At 29.9% G+C, this 21,970-nt stretch overlaps 1 protein-coding gene across 1 annotated transcript in view; it reads left to right on the top strand.

The window, feature by feature from the left end:
- Positions 1–21,970, top strand: part of LOC145266689 (high affinity cationic amino acid transporter 1-like) — a 381,400-nt gene that overhangs the window by 1,318 nt on the left and 358,112 nt on the right. The window lies entirely within an intron of this gene.

The raw sequence follows: 21,970 nt of genomic DNA, 5'->3' as shown, positions 1-21,970 counted from the left end.
TACGCACACACATATATATACACTATTTTTTTATTATTATTATCATATTTTAATTATTAATATAAGAATTATCATTCCATGTACGCGTGTTACAGAAAGATATACTTCATGTATTGTTTTGCAGAAGTTATTTTAACAGAGAAACGTACGTGAGTAGATGTTGTTAGTATGCTGTGAAAAAAAAATATATAAAGTAATTAAGCTATATTTCAGCCTGACGATTACCTACAGAAATGAAACCTAGAAGAATTTGTATAGTTTTTCCATTAATATTTTCATCAATTAATAACTCTTTTCACAACCTCTCTCCGCTCTCTATTAATCTATCTATCTATCTATCTAGCTATCTATCTAGCTAGCTATCTATCTATAAATCTATCTTCACACACACATACACACACATATATATATAGAGAGAGAGAGAGTGTTCATTCAACCAAAATATGTATTAACCTTTTTAATTACGTATGGAAATTTTATGCACTATATGTCAATTTTATCCCAGCAAAAAATACAACAAGAGACACGCACACACACACACACACATGCACACATACACCCATATATATAAAAGTATATATATATATATATATATATTGATATATATATATATATATACGCATACACGCATACACGCGTATTTATATGTATATATGTGTATATATATATATATATATATATATATATATATATATATATATATATATATATATGTAAGTGTGTATGGGTGTGTATGTTTGTGTATATAATATTTTGTGCAGTACCATATATTATTAGGGAGAAAGATATTTACTAAAAAGGGGCAGGTGTTTAATATTAGATATATTTAGTAAGCTATAAAAATATTTATGTTATTATAACTGAAAAATGAAAAATATTGCAGGTTTATTAATTGTGATGGAATGTTCTCAGAATTATATATATATATATATATATATATATATATATATATATATCGTAGTAGATTGGCAAATAGACATCCACCCACATTTCTGTATTCATGAAAAAGTGCTTAATTACAAACATTGCGGAAAATTTTGTATATATATATACGTACAAACCTTATTTGGCTACATATGTTAATACATAATTCTGTTGCTACGCCTCTAGAGAAGCAGCATGTTCAGGCTTTGTATTCTTATAAACCAATGCTTCGAAAGAATCATGTGTGTACATGTGTAGCGAACTATGTTGGTGTAAATACCATATATATATATATATATATATATATATATATATATATATATATATATATGCATATATATGCATATATATACATATATATATACATATATATACATATATATATATGCATATATATACATATATATATGCATATATATACATATATATATGCATATATATACATATATATATGCATATATATACATATATATATATATATATATATATATATGCGTGTGTGTGCGTGTATGTGTGGGTGTCTGTATACATAAATATGGAGCCTATAGATAGATAAATAAATAGATAGGTAATGTACGTATATCGTAATATTTGATTTCTTCGTACTAGTGTTCTTATCCTGAGCGTCATTTTCACAACCTATCGGTCGATGTAACTTCCGACTTCAGACATATCTTGTCGAACTCGTGAAATCTTTTTTTATCGGACTTGGGAATCGAAAGAGTTTATTTTCGCACAGAATTTCGAATAAACCATTTTTTAATTAAAATAAGTTAATTGTTCTCGTATTGTCAGTCCTCTTTGGACAGAGATCATAGTACTCTAACGACTGACCACGCATTTTTCGTCCGCTAAAACGCGTGGCGAATTGTGAAAAGTAGTGGAAGATTTTCATTGTGAAATGGAAATTCATCTGAAGATTGAATGTTCACTCCTTAGTATGTGCAACCGAAAATAAAATTCCAAATTACAGAAAACCTGTATCTAGTCATTGTTGATGAAACACGGGCAATCAACCCTGTGATTTTATTAAAGGGTCCTGTTCGAAATTCCATGCGGATTCGTGGGCTTAATAGTGATATACACGAGTTTAATAAGATATATCTGAAAAAAAGGAAGTTTCATAGATAGAAACGTTTTCAAAATGACACACAAGATGACAACAATAATCTGAAGATTTAAAATCATACCAATAATTAAGCCTAACTTCCAAAGTTCAGAAACGTATTACATACATCGATTTGAAATTTGGTTAGAATTGCTGGCTTTAAATTAATAAAAATTATAGTCGAGTACTAATGTAACAAACAACGCTATAACGTCATATTCGAAACATGATAGCTTAGTTTATCAAAACCTACTGTGCAAATGTGTATATGTCTTCTATGGATTAGAGAAAAATTATTTTACATATAATGTTTACAAGTATACCTGACAACGAAAACTATTAACACATTAAGGATATAAGATTTCTTTAAAAAAACACTTACACTGTTAGTACTGTATGTATGTAAAAAACATCTTCATACTTGAAAATAAATTGTTAGTGAACGTGTAGCAACGCGACATACGCAAAGTTGTTAGTAAAAGTACAAAACTATTCGTCTAAAAGAATGTATAACAGTAAATTGATTTTGCAGATTTAATCCAATTCTAATTATTGCCGTTGGGGAAATTGTTTTAAATCTTCAATGTACTATAAAATATATTTAATAAATGGTTTATGTATGTTGTTTATCATGTGTTGTTTTTTTTTTAATAGGCCACGAAATAAGTCTATTTGAAGTGAATTTATTTCCGTTCTAATATAATTTAGCAAAGTGTTTTAACATTTGTGACATTTATTAAAATGTTATGGAATTGAATGAAGGCTTCAATCTGTTTAAACTGCTTTAAACATGCTATTATTGCGGGGACGTATTTGAATGTTCTAACTGTGATATATATATATATATATATATATATATATATATATATATATATATATATATATATATATGTGTGTGTGTATATATATACCTGTTTGTGTGTGTATGTATATAAATACACATATATATTAATTTCAGCAATTTTATATTCTTTTTATAACTTTGTATAATTATACATACACACATGTATATGAGAGAACATGGTTTACTACTGTAAAGATCTTGACTTCTGTCTAGACACTACGCTCGCGTCTGTTTGTACAGAGATTTTTCAGGGCAACCTTATATGAGATATATTTTTCTACAAGTAAACCCTTATCAAATATACAAAATCACATAGTATGCAAAACCTAAATAAATTTTTCTCCCTATGTCTAACCCACACTGGATTTTATGAGTAATGGTACACCTTCTCCCGTATACTCGACCAGATAAATAAAATTCTCGTCCTGGAATCCTGTACATTTAAAAAAAACAATAAACAGAAATAGCATAATTTACTTAGATGGCCAAGTGAGAAAAGAAAATTAAAGTTCTCAGATTCCTTACTAACTCAGTGTTGTAGATGTTACTTAGGATTTTAATGAAATATTCGATTATCGATGTATCTCATATAGAGACATTTGGAAGTTGTAATTTGATTTCTGAGAAATTCTACAGTAGTAAAATAAAACAAAAAAAGAGAAAAATATAGATATATATGTGGTGACATCCGCAAAATATTTTGTTTTTTATGTTGCTAGGTCCAGCCGGGATCAATACCCACCGTATATTTAAGTTTTCGCCGCCAGGAAGGAGCTCTGCATTAGAGAAACCTTAATTAAGAAAAAAACATCCACCTTAGAAAAGTGTTTCATATGTTTTCCCGAACACGTTCACAGTAAATTAATTGTAATCAATAACCTACACTATCGTTTATTTTCATTTTAGTTTATTTAAAAAGTTCTCTTTACTCAACCACGACAATGCACCCACTCAATGATAAGTGAAGGTCCAATAGTACGTGTACAATAAATATGTTGCAATTCTAATAATACATTTATTAGCATAACTTGTGTACTTAATATTTTTCTCTAATTTTACAATATGAACATTAGACTAATTTTCATCAACGCATTCGTTTTTTATTTATATGTTGAAGCTACAATGCAGTTTAAAGACAGGTATGTGTATCTTCGACAATATATCCTTTGATATATATATATATATATATATATATATATATATATATATATATATATATATATTAGGCACCGCCAAAAATTGCCGAAAAATCAAGTTGTTGTTGTTTTTTAAAACGAAATTACATTTATTAAAATCCATTATTTTTGAGTAACTTTTTTTCCAGAAAGATAAAACTCTGAATTTTATCATATAGAAAACAGAATAATGTAAAACTTTTCTTACTAATTTTAATTTAATTTTAAATGTTAAATTTTCCCAAAAGGTTAACAATTGACATTTTTTGTCTTGCACAATGTAAACATTGTCGATCTAGACTCTAGAACGACGCGAAGTAACTGGTTACCTATATCAATAAGTAGAATTATTTGAAATCCAGGTACTTATATTATAATATTTTTGCATATTCTCATAGAAAATCATCCTAAATCTTAGTTAGACAACAAATAACTAAATTAATTATTTCAAAAAACTTTTTTTTTAAATATTTATGTACGTTTTGTACATAAATAATTCTACTTATTGATATAGGTAACCAGTTACTTCGCGTCGTTCTAGAGTCTAGATCGACAATGTTTACATTTGTATTTGATAAAAAGCAAACTATGGAAGACCAAACAGGCCAAAAAAATCTTATTTTTCAGTAACGAAAATTTCAATGTATTATTAATGCTGAGGCTGGCCAGTACCAGATGGGTGACCATTTGTATGAGTTTGGTTTTTAATGTGTATGTGTGTGGAGGCCAGGCTCCCCAAAATGCGGGGGGGCAATTTAAAGCAGAATAAAATAAATTATTTCGGCGCGTTTAGTCCAACGTAGTCGAAAGGCGGCAAACGTTTTCAAACGGCATAAAAAAATGATGCTATTTTTAACACAAAGGGCACAATATTTATCGATTTTTTTGTATCGATTCTTCAAAGCATGCCCTGTTTAATAATGGTCATGCATTATTCGGCTCGCTAAAAAAATTGTTAATTTATTTATCCAAGATTTTAAAATGGCTTTTTTTGTATAGATATTAAAAAAAAATATTGTTGTTTTGCTTAACTTAAATTAATTATTTTACTTAACATATTCACCGAATTTCACACTTCAAAACTCAAAAGCGGGATAATTAAACACAATTGAATTTCTGATATTCAGACGTCAAAATAAGGTATGCAAATAATTTTTTACATCTATAATTCTGTCCCTTACAACAACACAATATGTTGTGTTCACTTTCAGATGATTATTTTAAGCATATTTGTATCTCCTCAATACAAGGGGGTTGTAAGCAAAAATATATATATATAAATATCGTTCATGAAAAATAACAACACTGTTATAAAGTTCATTCTTCTCTAAATAATCGCTGAAAATTTCGTATTGATCGGATAATTACCTGATTTTTGGTAGAGATTTAAAAAGACGGTCCGTCAAAAAGTACTTACCGCCCCCCAGTTTTGGCGGTGCCTAATATATATATATATAAAATTATATATATATAGATTATATATATATATATATATATATAAAATTATATATATATAGATACATACATCTTTCACGATAAATATATATATCTATATATATTTATATATTTATATCTATATCTATATATATCTATATATGTGTGTGTGGTGTGTATGCATGTATGTGTGCGCGGGTGGGTGTTTGTGGGTGTGGGTGTCTGTGTGCATAATAGCGTGGAGCGTTTCGTTAATATTTGAATTTAAATTTTGATTTAGGGCAACTGTTTTTCACAATATCATTTGGATTAACATACAAATTAGCAAGAACAACACCTAAATGAATGTTAGCCCCCTTCCTTCACAGGCCTATATATATATATATATATATATATATATATATATATATATATATATATATATATATATATATATATAATAGGTATATTTAGGCAGCATTTTTTTATCATATAAGCAATTATTATTAAATGCAACGGATACACTTTGCTTTATGATTCTTTTGTTTTAATTTTTCGATTTTCCGTATAATAGTTTTGTATCGAAATCAAAAATATTAATAAAAGTTCCATAGTTGTTGCTGTCACGAGCGTTTTCGCTTCGTCCACGAATCATCATCAGGTGTTGAAATAAAAGTCCGAAGGAGCGAAAATGAGAATTAAAAGTGAAAACTAAAATATTCAGTAAAGGGCGATAAGTTAAAATATATAGAGTCGATTAAAATCCAAGTATTAAAATCAGCAAGTTTGTGGACACCGTTAACAAAGTTCGTCCTATGATGATGATGATGATTCCTGGACGAATCGAAAGCGCTCGTGACAGCAACAACTATGGGACTTTTATTAATACGATTTATTTTGATACAAAAAGATTATTCGCAAAATCGAAAAATTAAAAAAGAAGAATCATAAAGCAAAGTGTCTCCGTTGCATTTAATAATAATTGCTTATATATATATATATATATATATATATATATATATATATATATATATATGTTTCGAAAAGATTGAGAAAATTTAAAAAGTTATTAACCGAGTTAATAAAAATTTCTTCTTTATTCCAAGACTTCCTCGAGATGTTAAAATTGGAGGAAATAAATTACAAGTACAATATCTAAAAATATACTTGTTTTTAAAAGGATATATTTTTCTATTTCAGAACGAAAAAAAACTTTATCATTACAAAGCGTGTATACATTGTGAAGTGAGTGAGAATATCTAACGTCATATTTTTTAAGTGTTTGATATTTAGAAAAATATGATGCTATTTATGTTATTTTTTTGAATAAATATAGCCGTTAAACTTTGTTATTTATTGACTGACTAGCATTTCAGTCGGCGTTGCCCGGGTGTTTGGAAGTGTATGTTGAGCAAAAAAAAAAAAAAAAAAGCGGTCAATTTTTTAAAAAAACTTTGACTCCTAGTATGACCCCTTAACATTAATTGTTTTGAGCTCAAATCATGTTATTAAGTTAGATCATTTTCCAAGGAAAAAAAACAAACTTATATCTAAAATTTCGATTGTTTATAACCAGTATTGGCGGAGGAGATTGGTAGTTCTCAAAGGAAAAATCGTTGAAGATTGACCCTTTAACAACCAAATGTCGTGCCGAAAACGGATTACAAAGCTTTTCCGACATCTCCATGACCTGTATATCAAATTTCGAGCCTGTAGACTTAAAATTGACAGAGTAATTGCGTTATTTCCATGGCTAGTGCTCGTCTGAACTCCAATCTCTGGTCCCCCTAGCCAATCTTTTACAAAAAACACCCGTCTAGCTGAGTCTACTGTCAAAACTTTCCCCACTCTTTATTTATGCCTAAATCAAAACGAAGATTCCATGAACAAAGTTTCTTTCTTAGAACTGCACGCCTGTGGAACTCTATTCCGTCTGCCTACTTCCCTCCTGACTACAACTTGGATGTCTTCAAGTCCAGCGTAAACAAATTCTTGATGAACCGCCCCCTTAAGTAGACACTTTAAATATCCACACTAACGTACTGTACTTACAATAACCCTTATCCCTGAGTGGTTTCCGGGCCTTGATAAGTGGTGACCACCTTGTAAAAAAAAAAAGAAAAAAAGGGAAATGTACACAGACACACAGATAAACGCTTTCACTTTTATAGATATATGGATTGTAAACGATTGAATTGAAATGGCATGTCCGAAGGAATCAAAGGAATCCGACGAATTAACAGTTTCACCCTTAAAATATACAGTTGTTATAATGGCTTCCAGAATATTAGTTTTCAAAGGTGTGTTTGCTAACCGCGTACCATTGCACAATGTAGGTAAGTCAATATTTCATGATAATATAACTAGGACTCCTTCCTTCAATATCAGGTTATGATGTAGCATTCCTGGCGGCTGTAGTGAATTTAGACTTCTACAGGATATTCTACTGTCTGATCTTCATCAATAACGCAATCAAAGAATTGACAAGAATGCTATAACACAGGCAACTCTTGCGAAAGATGACAATGGATCAGTTATGTTACCATGAAAAAATGTAAGCATTTTTTTAGTAATTGTAACGAACGAATACTTTTTAATGATAAACAATAATTTATATAAATAAAAATATTAAATTGTCAGAATATATAAAATATTTAAACAATATAAATAGAAATTTTCATATGAAAACTTTTTTAAAGCAATATAAAAATAGAACTTTTTATTATTTGAAACTGTGAAAACCTGTAAATTTAAACAATATAAATAGAACTTTTATAATTTTACACAATGTAAAATGGTTATTCTTAATTCACACTTGGATGACGTGATTATTAAATCACGTGAGTAGTTATAACCGACAAATTGATATTAAGCACGCGTATTCTATTGGGACTTTTAATAGTTTTATCGTCTATTCTCTTTCAATTATTTTGAAATTTATAAATTTTCACGTGTATTCACATTTATGGCCACCACTTTTCACATAAAAAATTATACTGTTTAATATTGGAAATGCTACTTATTTGCGGAAAATTAAAACATTTAATACATAGAATATTCGTTTTCAGCATACCAGAAAACCAGTTAAAGTTGTCATTAAAAAGGAAAAGCTTTATGTTTTTAAAATTTTTAAAAACTTTCTTCTTTAAAAAAAACATTTAAAAAAAATTTTTTTTTTCATAATGATTATTATTTTTTTTAATTCTGCTGACTTAAAACTGAACGTCTGAAATATAGATGTAATTGTTTATATATTGTTGACATAGTAACACAACGGTGATTAGGGAGTTCGATTCCTTTTATTTGATAGAGGGTTCGAGATTATTTTGCCACCTAAACGCCCGTTTTGACAGAATTTTTGGTATTTGTGCAGTGTAAAAACCATGCTGAAATAATAACGTTATTATTTAGAAAACCATTCTTAACATGGAGAGGGGGCTTGTTAACTTTTTTGCACTTTCACCTAACAGTTTCAAAAAAAATTTAAAAAATATTTCAAGAAAAAGGAAGAAGCTATGTAAATTAAGGATATATTTTGGAGAGATGAAACTTATGTCAAGAAAACAGGTGTATTAATTTAAAGAGAAAGTAATGTCGATTGGCACTTATATCGATGCGGGCGCGGGGATGAACGAAACTTTAAAAATAAAATTTAATTTGTAGATTAAAATACAATTTTATTTAATTTCGTTTAAAAATGAGAAAGAAAACTTCTGTTTATATTTGAATGATTGCTTTCATGTCAACCTTTCATGTATTGAAATGGTCTCGTAGCGGTGTTTTGATTGAAATAAGCGGCAAACGACAATCTGACTATTTTTTGCAGATTTTCATCAGTCGAGGATTCGAACGTGAATAAATGTTTTGTTTTTGTTTTTTGTTATGAAAAGCATATTCATGGAAATTACTTATTCTACTGTAAGCGAAGTGTGGAAGTTAACGAAGTGCATGTATTTTAATGATAAATGGAAAATATCTCGTGATATTTAAAATATTTTACATAACATTTGCAAATATAAAAAAAGGGGCCACTAAGATATTTGTTAAAGGTTTTTCTATGACTCAGTTTTTCGGGGAAAAAGAGAATAAAAGTCCGAATAAAATGTATGAGACATTTTATCTGATTAAATATGATTTACTTATTTATTTATATATTTGGAAATAAACCTGTATTTTGTGTAAGAAAGCTCTCTCAGAAAAACTAAAAAAGTAAAAACGCATGAATTCCGAAGAATTTGGCAGTTTCTGTTTGGTATCAATAGTTGTTCATCTAATCGATAAATGAATAATATATATATATATATATATATATATATATATATATATATGGTTTGAGAAAAATAGAAAAACTGAATGAAATTATTAAAATAATCAACGTTTCGTCCTTATTTCAGAGGACATCTTCAGGATAATTGAAGTAAAAATGCAACCTTTCCATACGCACGCATATGTTTGTCCTTCCTGACATGGGTAGGATTCAAAAACTGTCCTCCTTTTCGTACGATCTATGACTTTATTTTTTTCTTGCATTTTTACTTCAATTATCCTGAAGATGTCCTCTGAAATAAGGACGAAACGTTGATTATTTTAATAATTTCATTCGGTGTCTCTATTTTTCTCAAAACATAACGTCAACCACCGCTGTTATTTTTACATTCCTTATACATATATATATATATATATATATATATATATATATATATATATATATATATATATATATATATATAGGTATAGTTCGTAAATGCCATGTAACGTCTGAAAAAAAAATGCATACAATCGAAACGTAAGACTTTTTAGTACTTTTGCATAATTTGACCCGGATTCTCGGGAATTTCCGTCAAGCATGGATGGGGCGGGACCAGCAATCATCGGTTTCAGCCAAGCGTTGTTCAAATGTTGAAACGCTAAATTGACTTTTTATTTTTATTCTTATGTAATGTATTTAGTATTTTTCTGTGATAATAAGGGAGGGGGTTCTAATTATTTGTTTCTTTATTTATTTGTAATTCATTGACTGGGCGTTTGCTAAAAATGAAAGATACCAGAAATATTTAATTTAATTTTGAAATCCTATCTGAAATGTAACATTAGATGTTTTACAGTGTACACATCTTACACTGTAAAAACCACGAATATTCCTTTGTAATTAATAATTGTTTATCTAATCGGTCACATATTAATAAAGGATATACATATATGTCTTCGATAAGTCAATAATATAAAGATATATATGTGTATCTTTGTATTGTCAAATTCAAAACTGCAAGTGAAATTTACGGAGTATTTCATTTTTTTTTAATACAAAGACAATCAAAATGTGTAGCATTCTAGCCGGATGCTGTTTTAAGTGTGCGCATGCGCAAAAATGTCGACTAGTGGTTATTGTATTTTACATGGAAATTTGCCGATATTTGTACGCGTTATTCATTCATGTAAACAAAAATATTATTCGATATAAACCATCCCTAGTGCATAATTAGTATTTCCTGAGAATTTCAATGTTATGTGACGAGTAGTTTAGGAGTTTACCTGTTAGATATTTACACACACACACACACACACGCACGCACACTGTTTTCGTTATATATATATATATATATATATATATGATGTATAATAATTATTTGTATGGTATGAGAAGGTGACCATTGTTTTCAGTTAATGTTCGTCTTTTAATATGTGTTAATTTATTAACCTCAAGAAGCCTCCACGCAGTTAGCGTTTAGATTTGAATACGGGCTGATTCTAGAATTCGTCGTCAAGATTTATCTGAAATAAACTGAGGGATTTTGCTTATTTAAAGTAAATAATGATGATAATTCAGGGCATAGTAGATTAATGCATTATTTATATTTCTGATCTGTTCATCGTGTCTTTTTTTCTAGTGCTCGTTGTGTTTAACAATGGTATATATTTATTTATATATATATATATATATATATATATAGAAGAAATATATATATATATATATATATATATATATATATATATATATATAGAAGAAACTATTCGAGTAGAAAGCATTTTTACATCTCAGGATTTCTGCTGTGTAGGAGTGGGGATGTTCCTGCTTGTCGAGTTTGCCAGGGGTATTTACGTCGAGGGGGTACAAGTGCTTGTATTTCGTCGGCGCATTCACTATTAAAATACTTGTAGAATATTTCGTCAATGGGACAGAGGATTAAACTTAGATGACACTTCCGGACTTATCAGGTTGGTGACTCTCTTTTGACCCCTGCACAGAAGAAAGAGGTCATTAGCAGATTCCCCAGCCTAAATGTGACAAAAATACTCCATACATGGGCGAATGGTGACCTTGTAAACGTACAGGATACTTTCAGGCGTAAGAAACTTTCAGGATACGTTCAGGTGTACGTGGCTTTCGAGCACGGCAGAGAGAGACCACCTTCTTTGTAGCGGTCTTGGCAATACTCTCAATGTATCTCTTTTAACTCCCTTCCCTGTGAACGTAAGGACGACGAGTTTAAAAGAAGTACTCACATCTCATATATATATATATATATATATATATATATATATATATATATATATATATATATATATTACAGAGGTAAATCGTTATGGTTAGAGACACCGTATGGGCAGAGGTCTTGCCTCATTAAAAAATAATGTAGAAACGCGCACATACATCAATTAGAATGACGAGCAAAATATATTCCTACACCCAGCAATTGTCTGGAATATTTATTTCGACTTTGATCAATGTGAAATTCTTCTGCTGCGGAACCATCTAACTAGAATCAATATTGTTATTTAAATGACAATTCGGTTAGAGAAAAGAATCCAATAGGCAAAATGTATTCTAAAAGCAATTCAAATAAATTAAATGTTGCTTAATTGGTTAAAGACGAAAGTCAATTCAAATCTAAAGTGTTAAATACTATAAGTAAGCGGGAGAATGCTGGGTAATATTTTTCGTAATCATTTCATTAAAATCGAATCTTTTTTTTAATTTTACGAATGTATCTACCAACTTTTTTACTTTATTTACATGTAATTAAATTAATCAATATATCGCCCGGTTTAGGACAAATCTCTCTTAATCAAAGCTCAACTAATTGAACATTTACATTCGAAAATATAAACTATGCACACGATTAACTCATATAAATATACTCAACTATATATTAGATTGACAAGGAGGTTCTTGCGTTATTTTTAATTTTGATTTCAAATAATGTACGTTAAAAAATAGAAATATAAACAAGTAGTTGCTGTTTTTCAAACGAATAAAAATCTATTAAAATCCATTATTCTTGAACAACTTTTTATTCCAGAAATAAATATGCGTAATATTATCATATGAAAAAGAGGACTAATATAAAAATTCCTCTTCTATTTTGAATGAATTTAAATGTAAAATTTTCCAAAACCACACCATTCACCGCCATTTTGGTCTCGATCATTAAAACATTAAAATTACGTTTTCATTTTAAATAATGTATTTTCAAATAAATCTTCGATATAATTCCTTTACATTATTTTTTATTTACCTTATAAAGATCGTTTGTGGATCAATCTAATCATTGACATTACAATCATTTTAAAACAATTAGGTCTTTTCAAGAACGTTGTATCCAAGATGAGAAAAAAGCAAATTCACACATTTTATTATAATTCAATTAAGGACGCACCTCTACTGAAAAATCTTGCGATATCAATGAAGTGTTTGGACAAGAAACCACTACTAACCGAACAGCATAAGAGTTTAGAAACTTTCGTGGTGGTGACGAGAGTATTGGAGATGATGAACATAGTGATCGTCCATCGGATGTTGACAACGATCAATTAAGAGCCTTAGTCGAAGCCAATCCACGCACAACTCTTCGATAACTTGGTTCTGAATTAAACGTATATAAGACGATTTCCAACTACTCGAGAAAGATTAAAAACACAAAAATGTGATAAATGGTTGCTTTATGAATTGAACAACAATCAAAAGAAACGCCGTTATGATGTGCCATCTTCCCTTATGTTATGGCAATAGGACGACACGGTTCCTGACAGATTTTTTACTTGCGATACAACGTCAGTTGTTTACGACTATTGGCAACGCTCACGTCAGTAGTTAGACGCTGACAAAGCTCTATGACAGTTAATAAAGCCAGAGTTTTATCAAAGAATTTTATGCTGAGTGTTTGGTGGTCTGAGAACAGTTCCATCCATTACAGTGTTTTGAATGCAGGCGAAACAATTATGGCGCAGATGTACTGTCAAGGAATGGATGAAATGCATCGGATACTTCGAAAGCAACGTCCAGCATTAATCATGAGAAAACGCGCAATTCTTCTCCACGACAATGCCCGCCCGCATATTAAAAAAACCATCCTTGCAAATGTTTAACGATCTGGGTTACACAATTCTGCCACATCTGCTATCATTTCCAGACATCGCTCCTACAATCCCCGACTTTTTCAAGCACCTCGACCACTTTCTGCGTGAGAAATACTTTAAAACCTAAGCGATATCACAATAGACTTCAGCGACTTCACCACGACCAGAACGCAAGATTTATACGTTAGTGGCATAAATACACGCGTGTTGTGTTTGAAAGATGGATTGATTTATGATGCTTATTTTGATTAATATATTTTTGGTTTGAGCCGAGATATCTTAATCCGAATTTAAATGATAAAAATCGCAAGAAGTCTTTTTTCAACTTGATATAATTATATATATATATATATATATATATATATATATATATATATATATATATATATATATATATATATACTATATCTGTTCAATTTAGGAAAAGAAAATTATCATAGGAAACTACAATATGTTTACTGTTTCAGTATGAGAATAAATTGTATTGGGACCAAAAATAAATTCTGGTCATACCCAAAACCGTCATTTTAATGTTCGATAAGAACTGTAGAAGATCAGAGGTTACTTAGATCGGGACGCTTTACGAATAAAACTCCAGATAAGAACAATTGTCCGAAGAATCAATATAATGTAGGCACACACACATGCACCTATACTTACATGTGTAGACATATATATAGACATATATACATGTATACACACATATATTAATATATATGCATATTAGAGAGAGAGAGAAACGGAGTGGGGAAAATGAAAAACAAAGAGAAAGAGATATATAAATAAAGAGATATATATTGTTCTAGAAAATCTATTATATAATATTCATGGGTTCATGTGGATTGTAAACATTAAAAGGTTAGGCACGGTTAAAACACTGGAAAAATTATTCTGTAGTTGCTGTTGTTAAAACCAATTAAAATATATTAAATATATTAAAATCCATTATTATCATTTGAAAAAAAGGATTAACATTAAAATTACATAAAATTTAAAAGTTCAAATTTTCCAAAACCACACCGTTCACCGCCATTTTGTCTCGATTGCTAAAACATTAAAATGTTTAAAGAAAAGTTTTCAAACCATATATTTTTTTTCGTCTCATTAAAGTTTATGAGAGATTTGCTATAAGAATAAGAGGTCTTAATAATTTAAAATAAGTATAGCAGCCCGGAAGAAATAAACTATGTTCTTCAATGTACATTAATAACGTTTGGTTTGACGATTAAGTGAGGGGATTAATATTTTTATCATAAGCGCTATATATATATATATATATATATTTATATATATATATATATATATTAATGATATTTATAGATGGGTGCTGGGTTTTTATATATAGTGCTTCAAGTATTTTTAATTTTTTAAAATTACTTTCTCGTTGCAAAATCCTTGTGTTGTCCACGAGGACATTTCTAAAATAAGAGAGGGGACAGCTATGTTGATTTGTTAATATTGAAAGTAGCAATAATGTGCTGAAATGTTTAGCATAACCAGTACACGACTGGTTTTACTAACATTGCCTTTTATCATCATAATCTTTAATCGAGTTTTTTATCACTCGTAAATGTATATTTTAATCGACTTTTCATTGACTCTTTTTATCATTCGTAACTATATATTTCACTTCTATTTGTAATATTTTATCTCCACGTGATGATGATTCAAGAAAGAATCGAAAGCGCTCGTGTGAACTATGGAACATTTGTAAATAACTTCCATCTTGAAGTTAAAAAAATCTTGCGAAAGGTCGAAAAAATGAAAAGAAAGAATCATTAAGCAAGGTATCTCTGTTGTGTTTAATAATGTTTGTCTGAATGAAGAAATGCTGCCTAAATACACTAATATATATGTAAATATATATGTAAATATATATATATATAAATATATATATATATAAATATATATACAATTCATAATTATTTGATGAGTTCAAAATGTATATATCGCTATCATAAAATGAAAGACTTAATTCATGATGCAAAACATTTAAAATACCTATTTTCCTCAAAACTAACCCCTCGATACAACTTAAAATAATGAAAGCGAAACCGGTCAGCTGACTTTCCCAATTTCGTCACTTCTCTGCACACCGTTGACTTAATTTTAAACGGTTTTTATCATGAATTTTATTATTCCTCTCATGATCGCAATATATAACTTTTGTAACCCCTCAAAGAGCCAGGAAATATTTCAAGACAAGGTAGAATTCTAGTTTAATAAATAAATTAAACTCGAGTATGCTGATTAAAAGCAAAATAAAATACACACAAGAAAATATAACATTCCTACTTTCTTGTGTAAATAATAATGTATGTTTTCCGTTTATTTTATTTAAAACAAAGAAACGAGGTTACATCAGGACATAAAATTGAAAATACCTTTATTTGTAATTATTTGGATAAATCAGCGGTAAATTACGAAAGATATAAAGAGAAAAATGTGCAATTATGCAGTGAAGCATTGTGCATTTTATCGTGCTTTAATAAAATTTTGTTCGCAAAGTATATTGCAATTTTACAAGAATATTGTCATAAAAAACTAGTTTAGACTTTTGTATTCCATTGCTTGGTGTTAATCGGGAACAGTTGTTTTCTGAATTTGAAATCCTCAGTACCCAAGCAGAGAAACTTACAGCAGTCTCTGAAATTATAGTATGGGATTTACAAACAGGATATAGCGAGCTTGCCCATAGCTATGCAAGTACACCAATATACCATTCAGATTTTGAGCGGCACAAAGAATATTATGTAGTTATTAAAACTCTACGAAAGAAATCTTTAGTCATTACTAAACCAGATAAAGACTCAGGGAGGTGGAATAGTAAATTATCATGAGGATGTCGACAAAATGTGTATCATACTGAAGGAAACGAAGAAATTTATTAAAATGGGTCCTGTCGCAAGTCAGGATCGTACAACTTATTTAGAAACCAAATTCTAAAAGAAATTTGTTAAGTGGGTTAAGAGTGGTGTCCTTCCGTCGAGCATAGCAAATGAGATTTGACTCTCAGGATTTATCCGCCTTAGATTATATTGTTTATCGAAAATTCAAAATGTAGCTATCCCTTGAAGGCCTATTTTATCTATGGTATGGTCATAGCAGCATAAAGTTGCGAAATATGTCTTACATATTTTACAACCTGTATTAAATAATTCCAGTAAATAATGCTTCATTTTGCAAACTTTATTCAAAGGTCTAAGTTTGCTAATAAATTTATATTTTCTTATGAAATTAGCAACATGTTTACTTGCGCCCCGATTTTGGAGACTTAAGGTATCTGTAGATATGTTTTTTTATATCGAAGACAGATACAAGGGCCCGAGAATATTTTTCGGACACTTTAGTATTCGACTTTCCGCGTACCATAGAGTGGCGAAATTCCTTCAATAGAATAGTATGAACATATAAAGACAATACTTGTAATAAAAATGGAAGAAAATCGATTAGGGAAGGAAAAATATTGAATTTTTATCATTTTTTACAAAACACACGCGACATTATTTTTCGGACATCGTTTAAATAGTGTCAATAGTCTGTAATATCACATTTTCTCTCAATAACTTTTATCAATCTCCCTTCATAATGATAACATATATGCACAATAACATGTTCCTATTTGTTGTTTCTTGGCATCTACTATTCTTTCCCATAGTTGACCTCTTTCGTTATTTCAGGTCCATCATAGACAAGTTGCGCAAGCATTTCCTAATAGTTTTCCATTAAATTAAGATCTGAGCTGTTTGCAGGTCATTCCAAAGTTGTCATATTCACTTAAGCCATCCATTCTTTCATAAGTTGTGACATATGGATGTTGCAATTGTCTTGCTGTAGAACGAAATTATTCCCCATCTCTCTTCTTATCCTTGGTAGTACTTTCTCGTCCAGCAACTGTTTGTAGCTTTCGCTATTCTGTCTTCCTTTCAGCCACTCTGACCATATATTTCCATTAGCAAAGATCATCCGCTAAACCATAACTCCTCCTTCCATCTGTCGTTTGTTCACTACATTAGTTTGTTCTCGACCAAGTACAGCTTTCATCGCGCCCAGCAAACTGGAAACGCTTCTCATAAGTAAATATAACTTTCTTAAATGAACATGCTTTGTTAACCACCTTTTAGCACTCTCAAGTCTTGTTCCTTTGTGTTTCTTTGTTAGTAATTTTTTCTTAGCCTTTGCATACTTCAAACCAATCCTATGCAGCGATCTTTGTACTTTTCGAACGTTTACATCCAATTCACATTTCTCCTTCAGTTTTCTTGCTCTAACTTTTTCTCCAGGTGCCAAACGCCGTATCAAAGTCCTCTTCATTTTCCTTGATTCGAATTGATCTTTTCCGTCCTCTTTTCTTTTCCCGCTCTGAGTTTGTCTTCAGCATGTATTCGACCGTTGATTTCGACAGCTTCAAATTCATGGCGAACCTTCTGACGCTGAGGCCATCTTTCCGCTTCTTTCGTGCAAAACAAACGACTTCTTTTGAATGCATTTTAATCATTAAACTTAATTATTTTGCCAGTGGAATAGAACGGATACTTGATTCTAATAATGGCAGCTAAGAGTACAGAAATATATACATGAACATAGCTCTTAATAAAATAGGATTTTTTGTCATGTCTGAAAATAGTGTCGTGCAAGTTTTCGCAAAAATCACAAAAACTAAAATTATCAAAGCCAAACTAAAAAAATGATTACACGAATAGTTGGTTTTCACTCCTCAACTACGTACTTACAATCTCAAAAGTTTTTACTACTAGTAACCACCTTGAAATACTTTTTTCAAAGTGTTCGAAAAATATTATCCGACCCCTGTATCGCCCCCTCCCATTTCTGAAAGCAGATTTGTTGAGCTGATGAAATTTGCCACGTCATATGTTGAATTCAGTTTCAACGATGTAAAGTATCGGAAAATAGAAGTAGTATCGATGTGCTCAATTTTTAGGCCGATAATGGCGCATATTTTCCTGGATTTCCATGAAGAGCAATTGCTCTCTGGAACCATAAAAACTCTTGATCTATTTCCGCTATATAGACGACATATTTGGCATCGTAAATAATAAACAGAGACAACTAATGTCACCCCTTACTTAATAGGATGCATCCCACGTCACAGTATACTTATGAAAGTAAGTTTAACTCGTCCATTGCTTTCCTTGATGTATTGGTAAGAAAAACGTCATCCAGTTACCTTATATCAATATGCCATAAACCCATATTTAAGGATTCATTTTGCCCCCGAAAGCGTAAGATCAATTTAATTTGGAAACTAAAACATCGAGGCATTATGATCTGCTCAAATCAAAGTTGGATGAGGAATTTGATATAATTACTGATACCCTATCCAAAAATAGGTATGCTCTGGATGTGATTTGGTCAGTTATGCAAGAGAAAATAGCTGGATCCTCTGTAACTAAAATTCAAACAGGTAATAAATGTCCAATATATCTGTGTTTACCTTGGGTGAGGACAGTGAGAAATTTTCAAAACAAATCAGTTCAACAGGGCAAAATTGTTATTTTGCTTCAAATGAACGTGTTGCGTTCTGTACGAGAACGTTAATGTCATGCTCTTGAAAAACTGTTCTACCTGCTATCATCATATTAATGTATTTACAATTTTGAATCTAGTTGCAGTACCAATCCTGTGTGTTGAACAGCATTAAGATTGGATTGAAGAGTCCAATTACACGTATCAACCCAACTCAGAAACAGAACATGCCAAACAAAAGACATGCATGCGAACGCGTCTTTAATTTAATATTATAAAAACCGTCATGTGCAGTAACCTTTAGCACAAACTCATTTTCAATCTTGAGTCGTGCTCACTCATTATTCCATTAAAAGATCTTAGAGACTGTTCACGTTCGGTTGAGAAGACCTGTTCACTGTCATCAAAAAGAATTCCTCTTGGATTATAGCGTTATTAGTCTCTACGATCTTCAAGTACGTTGTTACGTTGCTTTATTTTAATCGTTTTCCCCGTTTTTATCCTTTTCCCCCATACATAACGTAACGCTACATGATTTTATTTGTAAATATTTTTGATTCCCATTCGTTTTATTTGCAAAAACAACTCATCGATATAGCTTTGAGAAAGCGAGGGCGAAACCTGTCAGCCGATTCCCATATTTTTTCTTGTATTCTCTTCAACCAATTGACTTATTTTAAACGTTTTTAACCATGAATAATCTTCCCGCAATGATTGCGATATATATATATATATATATATATATATATATATATATATATATATATATATATATATATATATATATATATATATATATATAAGTCAAGTATTACCATGGCTTTCGAACAACGGCACAGCGATGTATGTAAATAAGCCTCAATCACGCGATGCTGTCGCTGTGTCTCGTGGTTTGTACACCGTCGGGACTGTCATTAACATTAACGGAGTCTATTATCTCAGCTGGATAGGATGCTATGTCATAAGAAAAGCGCATAATCAGCAGATCATCTCTGATTACATGACATATATGTTCTTTACTGTTAAAGCAAAGAGTATATATATATATATATATATATATATATATATATATAGTTATAAAATATAACTATATATGGCGATTAAGCTACACTGAATATTCCGGGGTTTCATCCACTCCAGGATTCTTCAGGTTTATGCGCGAAATCCTAGAGTGAATGAAACGCGGAATATTCAGTGTAGCTTAATGGCCATATATATTTTATAACTAACTTACTAGCTCTACCTACGTATTGAGCACTTTTGAAGTAAATACTTAAAGTTTACTCATAAATTTATACTTTCGTATATTAATTTTCTGTGAGTAAATGAAGTAGTTATATATATATATGTATATATATATATATATATATATATATATATATATATATTGAGCAAGATGATTGATAATTTATAATTAAAATTAAACATTAAAAATCGGGATCATAAGAAAGACAAAACAAAATCAATAAATTGTACTATCGTTTCGGAAGCGATGTTTTTATTGAGATAGAAAATAAGTTCTGGACAATAATTTCATCATATAGCTTTTTGAACAAAGTCTCCTCATCAGTAAAAAATATTGTGGGGATTTTTTTAAAGACACCAAAAATAAATCTAGCATTCCTTTTAAGTAAGGAAGATCTATCTGGATTATTTTTAATATATAAAGGACAATAGTTAATTTTTGATGTTGATAAATAAAGTAAGATAAAATAAAACAAAAATTAATAATAAAATTTAAATTAAAATAAAATAAAATGGGATAGGAAGGTAAAGTTAAGAGGGCATATTTTAATATTTTTAATAAAATATATATTGCTTCTAATGGTTCGACTTCTAAGAATCGTATCATCGTCAATGCATTCATCGAAATGGTAAACGTAGATAATGAATGTTTGAAAATGCTGATATATACAAACTTTCAAAGGAAACGCCAATGGAATAATATTACCAGTTTGAAATCGTTAGTAACGCTCAATTTGACATCAACGTAAATATTTAGATTTCAAAGAGAATTTTTAAACGATCTTCTAACAAATCAATATTTAACAAAAACACAAAATATTACAATGAGACCCTTAAAATACCTAAATAAAAATGATAAAAACGCAAACTGCATTGAAAACTATAATAATTGCATTGAACCTTCTAAAAACGTAATAAGTTATAATATAGCAATGTCATCCCGCATACGAATGTTAAAAAATAATCGAAATACAATACAAACCCAAATTAAACCGCAAGTATTAGCCACTGACACAAATAAACCACAAAGCAAAATCTGTAAGCGTAAAAACAGGCATAGAGAATTCCATTGCTTCAACCCTCTTTATTCTAAGAATATTGAGGCAAACATAGTCTGGGAACTCTTTAAAATGTTAGAAAATAATTAAAGCTCCACAGAGATACAATAAAATATTTAATAAGAACACGGTCAAAGGGTCTTACTCAACTATACCAAACCTTCATCAAAAATAATTAGTTCTAACAATAAAAAAATTAGTAAGATATAAAATGCAAATATGGCATCTATAGGAGTCTGTAACTGTAGAAGAAAGAATAAATGTCCTCTACATGGTACCTGCTAGTTAAAATGTTATTTATAGCTGCACGGTGTCACAAATCCCAAATATAAATTATTTTTATAGCAACCATACAAAT

Source organism: Euprymna scolopes, chromosome 4, assembly GCF_053919585.1.
Source record: "Euprymna scolopes isolate OS-2025 chromosome 4, ASM5391958v1, whole genome shotgun sequence".
Taxonomy (NCBI): Eukaryota; Metazoa; Mollusca; class Cephalopoda; order Sepiida; family Sepiolidae; genus Euprymna; species Euprymna scolopes.
This window is presented reverse-complemented; position numbering and strand designations above follow the sequence as displayed.